This window comes from Bubalus kerabau, unplaced genomic scaffold (genome assembly GCF_029407905.1).
Source record: "Bubalus kerabau isolate K-KA32 ecotype Philippines breed swamp buffalo unplaced genomic scaffold, PCC_UOA_SB_1v2 scaffold_70, whole genome shotgun sequence".
Taxonomy (NCBI): Eukaryota; Metazoa; Chordata; class Mammalia; order Artiodactyla; family Bovidae; genus Bubalus; species Bubalus kerabau.
The window spans coordinates 1,254,402-1,262,925 of record NW_026577924.1 but is presented as its reverse complement, the minus strand read 5'-3'; the positions used below and the strand labels follow the sequence as shown (position 1 = coordinate 1,262,925).

The 8,524-nt window shown below is 41.7% G+C and overlaps 1 non-coding gene across 1 annotated transcript; it reads right to left on the bottom strand.

Moving 5' to 3' along the window:
• Nucleotides 1–8,099: 8,099 nt before the first annotated feature.
• LOC129641065 (U6 spliceosomal RNA) lies at nt 8,100–8,206 on the bottom strand. The gene has a single exon (XR_008709060.1). It is a non-coding gene; the product is annotated as a U6 spliceosomal RNA (small nuclear RNA).
• Nucleotides 8,207–8,524: the final 318 nt, after the last annotated feature.

Sequence of the window (8,524 nt, the reverse complement as noted above, 5' to 3'; positions counted from 1 at the left end):
TTAACTCTCCTTCAACGTCACTCATAGCCAGGGAAAGGCTTCAATAGCTGACGCGTGGGCTGTTCTGGGACAGAGGAGAGAAAAGTGATCCACCAGGTTGTAGAATGAAAAAAGGTTTTGAGTATTGTATGTAATACTGATTTTAATACTTGGTCTTCAACAATAACTCTTTTTCCAGAAACCATTTATGGACTTCCCTGGTGGCTCAGATGGTAAGGAATCCACCTGCAATGCAGGAGATGCAGGTTTGATCCCTGGGTTGGGAGGATCCCCTGGAGAAGAGAAAGGCCACCCACTCCAGTATTCTTGCCTGGAGAATCCCCATGGTTGGAGGAGGTTGGTGGGCTACAGTCTGCAGGATCATAAAGAGTCGGACATGACTGAGCAACTAACACACACATATTTTAAGACGATGAATAGTTCTGATACAAGAAAATTGCCACATTGTTGCTTAGTATTTCATTTCTTTAGGGAGTAGTTTGTTATAGTAAATTTCAGTTTTTCTATTAAAGAAAAAATTGGCAAATTAAACCTGGTAAGATATAAAAAAGGAATAATACATGATGACCAAGTGGGATGTATCCAAGGAGAGTAAGGTTGGCATAATATTAAAAAAAATCAGTCCATGTAATTCACAGAATAAAAGAGAAAAGATGTCTGGTTATTTCAATATATGCAAACAAAAGCATTTAAAATTTTTTCATCATTTGCCATTTAAAAAAGTCTCAAATGGCTTTGGGTAAAGGGAACAAAGTTTTTGTTTACTTAACAGAAAAGTCATCAGTTTTCATTATTATCTATTCTGTTAATGGGTCAAATATTTTGTACTTTTCAGAATTAATGTTTATGTATATAGTTACGAGCATTCATGCCTAAATTTTCTCCCCTGAAAATGCTTTTTTATTATCATGTATTCTTTATTACCAGTGGTGTTAAACAAGACCTCTTCCAGCAAAAATAGATTTCATTCAATATAAGCTCAGAAAAATGAAATGAATGCCCATCTTATTTTATTTATTTTATTTTTTTGGCCACTCCGTGTGACTTGGGCTCTTAGTTCCCTGACCAGGGATTGAACTCCTGCTCTCGGCAGTGAAAGTGTGGAGTCCTCACCACTGGACCACCAGGGAATTCCTTGAATGTCCATTTTAAGTGAGATCCGCACTGTGCTGTGCTTAGTTGCTCAGTCGTGTCCAACTCTTTTCAGCCCCATGGCCTGTAGCTCACCAGGCTCCTCTGTCCATGGGGATTCTCCAGGCAAGAGTACTGGAGTGGGTTGTCAGGATTCACACAAAACACTGAACACTAATCTTGTAATGAGCCATCGATTATATAAAAGTAAAATGTCTTCTTACTCTACTACTTACAATCACCCACTAAATCAGTAAATATGTATTAAATACTGTTATGTGCTAGCTGCTAAGGGTACAATGGTCTTAACCCCACTTTCTGGGAGCCTAGTCTATGGCCCAGGACACAAACAGATAGTTACCACACTGAATACGAAGTACTATCCTGTAAGAGAAATATGCACAAAGAAAGAGCAGTTGAAACAAGGATAAGAAACTAACTGATTCTGCTTGGAGGAACTTGGGGAATTTTTAAATTTTCACAAACAATTTAAGCAAATCAATTTACTGAGCAAAGCTTCCCTAATCTCTTAAAGAAAAAAAAAAATTAAACCTTTAATGGCTTCTCAACGTAGCAGTATCTCTTCCCTTAGGCTACAACCGCATAAAAACCCTTACGAATTTTATATACAAAAGAACAAGACTTTCATTTTGGGCAATTAAAAAATAGACTTTCCAAAAAAAAAAAAAAAAAAGATTTTCATTTCCCAATTCTTTAGGAATGGCTGAAGTTTTGATAATTGATAAAATCTATAGTTTACCCCTACATAATGGAAATTGTTTCTGTGTTTTAGATAGGTAGAACAGGGTACTGTTTTTAAGAACGTATATTGTTATGAACAAACTAACTGCAGTTGTGGAATAGCTGTATAATGATATGGTAGGAGAGGTGGCGACACAGGATAGAGAAGCTCACTGTGTGGCCTGAAGCTGGAGAGTCCCGGATTCAAATTCTGACCCTGGGTCTTACTGCTTATGTCTTCACAGTAGTGGTGGAAAAATTTATCAGTTTATCCTACCTTCAGTTTTCTCTTCTGTAAAATGGAAGCAGTTACAATTACCTTTTAAAGTTATTATGAAGGTTGAATAAAGTAATGTAGGAACGGGACTTTCCTGGTGGTCCAGTGGTTAAGACTCTGTGCTTCCAATGTAAGCGGTGCAGGTTCGATCCCTGGTAGGGGGAACTAAGATCCCACATGCCTCACTGTATAACCCCCCTCAAAAAATAATAAGGTAGGAATACTTCCTGAGACAGTGCCTGGCACATACAAGTACCTCTGGGTTGGTGGCTGCTATAATCACTGCCACCATTATCAGTGCCATCATGGTGATGATGATAATGATTCTTTTAAAGGATTTATTTATTTATTCATTTTTGGTTACAAAGGGTCTTCGTTACTGCCCTTGGGCATTCTGTAGTTGCAGTGAACAGGGGCTACTCTTTACCTTCCGTGCTCAGGATTCTTATTGCGATGGCTTCTCTTGTTGCAGAGCACAGACTCCAGAGCTCTGGCTCAGCGGTTGTGGCACACGGGCATATGGAATCTTCCTGGACCAGGGATTGACCCAGTGTCCCCTGCATTGGCAGGCACATTCTTAATCACTAGACCACCAGGGAAGTCCATGTTCTTTGTTTTACTTTTGTTATTATTATAGTGTTTTGAGAACAGAAATAATTTTCTCCTTCTGCTGCTGCTGCTGCTAAGTCTCTTCAGTCGTGTCTGACTCTGTGCGACCCCATAGACAGCAGCCCACCAGGCTCCCCAGTCCCTGGGATTCTCCAGGCAAGAACACTGGAGTGGGTTGCCATTGCCTTCTCTGACAAACTAGGAGCACAATCGGACATTTCTCTGGCTTAAAAAACAAAACAAAAATCAAAGGCTAAACAGAAACCCTCTCTCTGGGTTTTTGACATTTACCATCTGTCACCCTCTAGCAGGGCTTGCTTAAGTTAAAACAGTCATAAATTAAAGACTTCAAAAGTTGTGCTCATTCAAGCTGAAAGGGAAACCAGGGCAAAGTAAACACGGATGGAACACCATTAAGCTATGAGTAGGTGAAGTGTGTGATTATATGGACCTACTTGTGTGTGTTATTTGCTCAGTCATGTCTGACTCTTTGCGACCCTGTGGACTGTAGCCTGCCAGGCTTCTCTGTCCATGGAATTCTCCAGGCAAGAATACTGGAGTGGGTTGCCATTTCCTCCTCCAGGGGATCTTCTGACCCAGGGATCGAACCTGGGTCTCCTGCATTGCAGGTGGGTTCTTTACCATCTGAGCCACCAGGGAAGCATACTTGTGTGGTTTCTGTAAATATGCTAATTAGAATCACTATTTCTGCTTAATTATGATAAGGAGCATTAAGGCATAATTAAACCCTCCAAAAGTGAGCTGGGATGTTTGACTCAACATTGGTGTCTATGATATGCGTGCATGCTCAGTCTTGTCTGACTCTTTGCAACCCCATGGACTGTAGCCTGCCAGGCTCCTCCTTTCCATGGAATTTTCCAGGCAAGAATACTGCAGTGGGTTGCCATGTCCTACTCCAGGTGATCTTTCAGACCCAGGGGTCGAACCCGAGTCTACTGCATCTCCTGCCTTGGCAGGCAGAGTCTACCACTCTGCCACTGGGGGAGCCTTGTGGCTGTTCAGGCCGCAGACTGCAGGTGGCTAAGGCCCCCTCCCTCCACTGCGCCAGTTTGCCCCCCACCCCCCCACCCCCCGCCCACCACACTCCTACATGAGGCAAGGTGATTGTGAAAATGAAATACTAGCTATGGGGCCTGAGAGGAGAGGAACTGGGTTTTGAGGAAATTCATTTAGGGGACATAAAGAAAGTAAGGAGTAAATAAAATCTGACAATAAAATGGATAATGAAGGACCTACTGTACAGCACAGGGAACTCTGCTTAATGTTATGTGGCAGCCTGGATGGGAGAGGGGTTTGGGGGAGAATGGACACATGAATACGTATGTCCGAGTCCCTTTGCTGTCCACCTGAAGCCATCACAACATTGTGAATCGGCTGTGCTCCAGTGTAAAACAGAAAGCTGAAAACGAAACAGAAGTGACAAGTGCAGCTGTGGAGAGAGTGTGGTAGACACGGCCCAGGTGTGATTAGAGTGGAGAAAACCACAGGTTCATTAGATAGAAAGTTCTTGCATCATTTAGACAGGTTTATCTAGGAAGATTCAGGAGGAACTAGAGAAACAGGGGAGCAGGAAAAACTTAGGGGAGCGCCTTACAGAGCCAGGATGAGAAGGACAGATCACCAGCGCCCAGGGAGGACCTGAGGCCTGAACACTGGTGTGCACCCTGCCCCTCAAAGTGGGAAGAGGCATGTGACGCTAGGGGAGGTTAAAGCTTTGTGAGATGGGGCAGTTAGAAGACAAACAGTGTGGGTGTGAAGGACAAAGAACATTCCTTTGAATATCCCCAAACTTTTTGGCACCAGGGACCAGTTTTATGAAAGGGGATTTTCCCCATGAATTGGAGAAGTGGGGATGGTTTCAGGATGATTCAAGTGCGTTACATTTATTGTGTACTTTATTTCTATTATTATTACATCAGCTCCACCTCAGATCATCAGGTATTAGATCCCGGAGGTTGGGGACCCCTCTCTCAGCTCTCTCTCCAGGGCATGGCTATCAGGTCACTGAGGCATTTTCTCTGTTTGCCTGTCATTACTTAGAGCCTTCAAATAAGAGAATTATCCCCCCAAACAGAAACATTCTCAAAGAAACAGTTTCAAATCTGTGTATATTGCTGTGAGTGGGTGATGTTTTCTACTATTATTAGGTTTGAGTTTCAAGGGTACCTGATTCCCCTTTGAATTCTAGCACTGCCTCCTCATAGCTGCTTCATTGAACCACCTTTTGGTGTGAATCATTGATAGAAGCTAGCCTTCCCATGTGGCTCAGTGGTAAAGAATCCACCTACCAATATGGGAGACACAGGTTTGATCCCTGGGTCACGAAGATTCCCCTGGGAGAGGAAATGACAACCCATTCCAATATTCTTGCCTGGGAAAATCCTATGGACAGAGGAGCCTTGTAGGCTACAGTCTGTGGGGTCCCAAAGAGTTGGATATGACTGAGTGAATCTCTATTTGATTACTAATGTTTTATCATTTTGAAGATGATTTATTAAAATTATGTAAACATCAAGGTATGTTCATTCCCATTAGTTTTTTGTGGTAGTGGTTGTTTGTTTGTTTTGCTTCTTGGCCACACCATGTGGCATGTGGGATCTTAATTCCCTGACCAGGGATTGAACCTGTGACCCCCTGCATTGGAAGCTCAGAATCTTAACCACCGGACCATTAAAGAAATCCCATCATTAGTTATTATAATAAAATTCCAGACAGAACAAAGCCTTGAAAAAAATACAAGCACTACAGGACAGCCAAGTGCCACCTTAAACTTCAGAGATTTTCCCATGTTGAGTCAAGACGTGAAAAAAATAATTGTTTGAAATCTTAACAGCTGGCCCCATGATTCCTTTTTGGGAAGAGGAAGGAGGGAGCTGTCTCCTTGGGGGAAAGCCACTGAGGAGCAAATGCTACAGGCACCTGGACTCCAGGGGAGGGAAAACCTGCCAGGCTGGAGATTAGAGGAAGAGTTTCTTGTTTTCTGCTCCTGCAAGGAGAGGAGAGTAGGGGCAGAGGGCAGAAAGGAAAGAAATAAGACCATGAAAGAAAAGCCAGCCGGATGGATGGAAGCTGAGCCCGGGCAGGGGAAAATGACATGTCAGTACTAGATGGTAACCCAGCCATTCCCAATCAAATTTGTTCCCTATTACTGGGATGTAAAGCCTGACTTCCATCTCTTTAGGAAATTGGACTCAATTTACACATGGAAGCAAGATCTCAGTAGTCTAGAAACCAAGAAAGCCCTTCAGGACTACTTACAAAAACCAAGGTGGGGAGGGTGGGACTTCCCTGGCAGTCCAGTAGTTAAGACTTCACGCTTCCAGGGGGTGAAGGTTTGATCCTTGGTAAGGGAACTAAGATCCTACACACTGAACGTGGCCAAGGGAGGGAAAAAATGCTATCCTTAAAAATAAAACCAAGAGGGGCGGGCTTTGGGCTTCCCAGGGCTGGAATTGGGACCCAGCTGAACTGACATCTTGTTTTTTCTTTCCTTTTCCCTACCAAGTTAAGTATAAAAACAAATACCTTTTTGTCTCACGCTCAGCTTTTTTTTCTTGAAGGTTAGAAGTCCTCACTTTCCAGGTTTTGATTTAGCCAAGGATTTCAAAAAGCTTTCTGTTCACAGCGTTCAGCTAAATACAAGTAACAAAAGCTTACCTGCTTACTCTAATTGCTTTAGATTAAGACCTTATCTTGCCTGGTTCTCCTCCCCTTAACTCCAGCCTCTGTGGTTACCGTCTTGACCTCCTTCCAGGATAACTTGATTCTTAATGTCCTGATTGTTTGGGTTTGTTTGTTTTTTTTTTTTTTGATATTTTAATTGTTTCTTTATTTTTAAAAGGTAGTTTTATAATTATAAAAAAATTTTTTAATTTTATTTTATTTTTAAACTTTACATAACTGTATTAGTTTTGCCAAATATCAAAATGAATCCGCCACAGGTATACATGTGTTCCCCATCCTGAACCCTCCTCCCTCCTCCCTCCCCATTCCATCCCTCTGGGTCGTCCCAGTGCACCAGCCCCAAGCATCCAGTATCGTGCATCGATTGTTTTTTAATAGTCTTTAAGCTTTCTCACTTTCCCCCCCCCTATCTGGATTAAGAGAGGAGGAGAAAGGAGTATTCTCTAAAGGAATTCATGGTTCATGTCTAAGAAAAAACAATGGTTTAAGAATTGGGAAACCCCAGGTTCTGGCCTTAGCTCTACTGTTGACTAGCAGACACTCAAGCTATTTCTAAAATAAATTAGAATTGCATTTTTTTAAATAACTGAGGTTTCTTTTAAATATTTAATTTATTGAGTATTTATTTCACTGCACCGGGTCTTAGTTGCAGCACATAAGATCAATCTTCCTTGTGGCATGTGGGATCTAGTTCCCTGACCAGGGATCGAACCCACACCCACTGCATTGGGAGCACAGAGTCTTAGCCACTGGACCACCAGGGAAGTCCCTGAAATACCTCTTTAATGTCTCTTCCAGGCTAAAGTCTGAATCTCTGGACCCTCATAGTTTCCCACCACATTTACTCTCTGCTTTCCCCCAGTACCAAGAAAGAATCCAGTGTATTCATGAATCCTGATTCCAAATCATTAAAAACTGGTTTCTGTTTCCTTTTTTTTCCTTCAAACTTTAGAAAACCTAAATAATTAAAACAGAAGAACTTATAAAACATAGTTTATACAGTGGTTTTCTTGCAAGCAGTCTTTAATAGACTTCTTTCAAATTCTGACAAATACACTAGGTGTTTGGCTTGGATATGCAGAACTAAAAATATCTAAAGGAGAGATTTTTAATTACTTAGTTCAATCCGTGAAATTCCTGCGAATTCTATCTGGAAGAAAGAATAAGAAAGAATATGAGGGACTTCCCTGGTGGTCCAGTGGCTAAGACACTAGTCCCACTGTAGGGAGCCTGGGTTTGATCCCTGGTCAGGAAACTAGATTCCACATGCCAGAGTGAAGACCTGAAGAAGCCAAATAAATAATGATAAATAAATAAAATTTAGGAGCAAAACAACAATATATATTTTTTAACAAATAGAATATGGGCTTTGCAGTCTGAGAGACCTGGCCTTTTTCTTTTTCATGGTAGCAAGCAAACAGGATTTATTTCAGAGAGAAAGTACAAAACTCTCAGCATAGACACAGAGGAGGTGAAGTGCCCCAGACCGGGACTTTGCAGTGCAACTTTAGATAAGTTACTTAACCTCTCTGAGCCTCAACTTCTAAAGAAATTTCCCTGTTTCATTCATACTTTTTTAACTTTATTTTTTAATTGCAGGAAAATCGCTTTACAATGTTGTGATGGTTTCTGCCATAAAAACATGAAATGCTTCACCAATTTGCATGTCATCCTTGAGCAGGGGCCATGCTAATCTTCTTTGTATCATTCCAATTTAAGTATATGTGCTGCCAAAGTGAGCACTGAGCCTCAATTTCTTCATCTATGAAATGGGAATGATACCTCCCTTGCAGGACTGTTGTGAGGATCACATGCCAGGTATATATTAAGTACTCAATACATGTTCATGTTCTCCTCCATTAAACACCATCTTATTTTTTACTTTGCTCACCAAGAGCACACGTTTGGGCCTGAAACAGCCTAGGTTCAATGGCCTGATCCCACAATTTTAGCAACTCGGTGATTTGGGATAAGTTGTTAACAATCTCGGAAGCACTGTTTTCTCATCTGGAAAATGGAGTTAGCACCAACAGTGCCCAGCTCCAGGAAGCGTTCATGAAC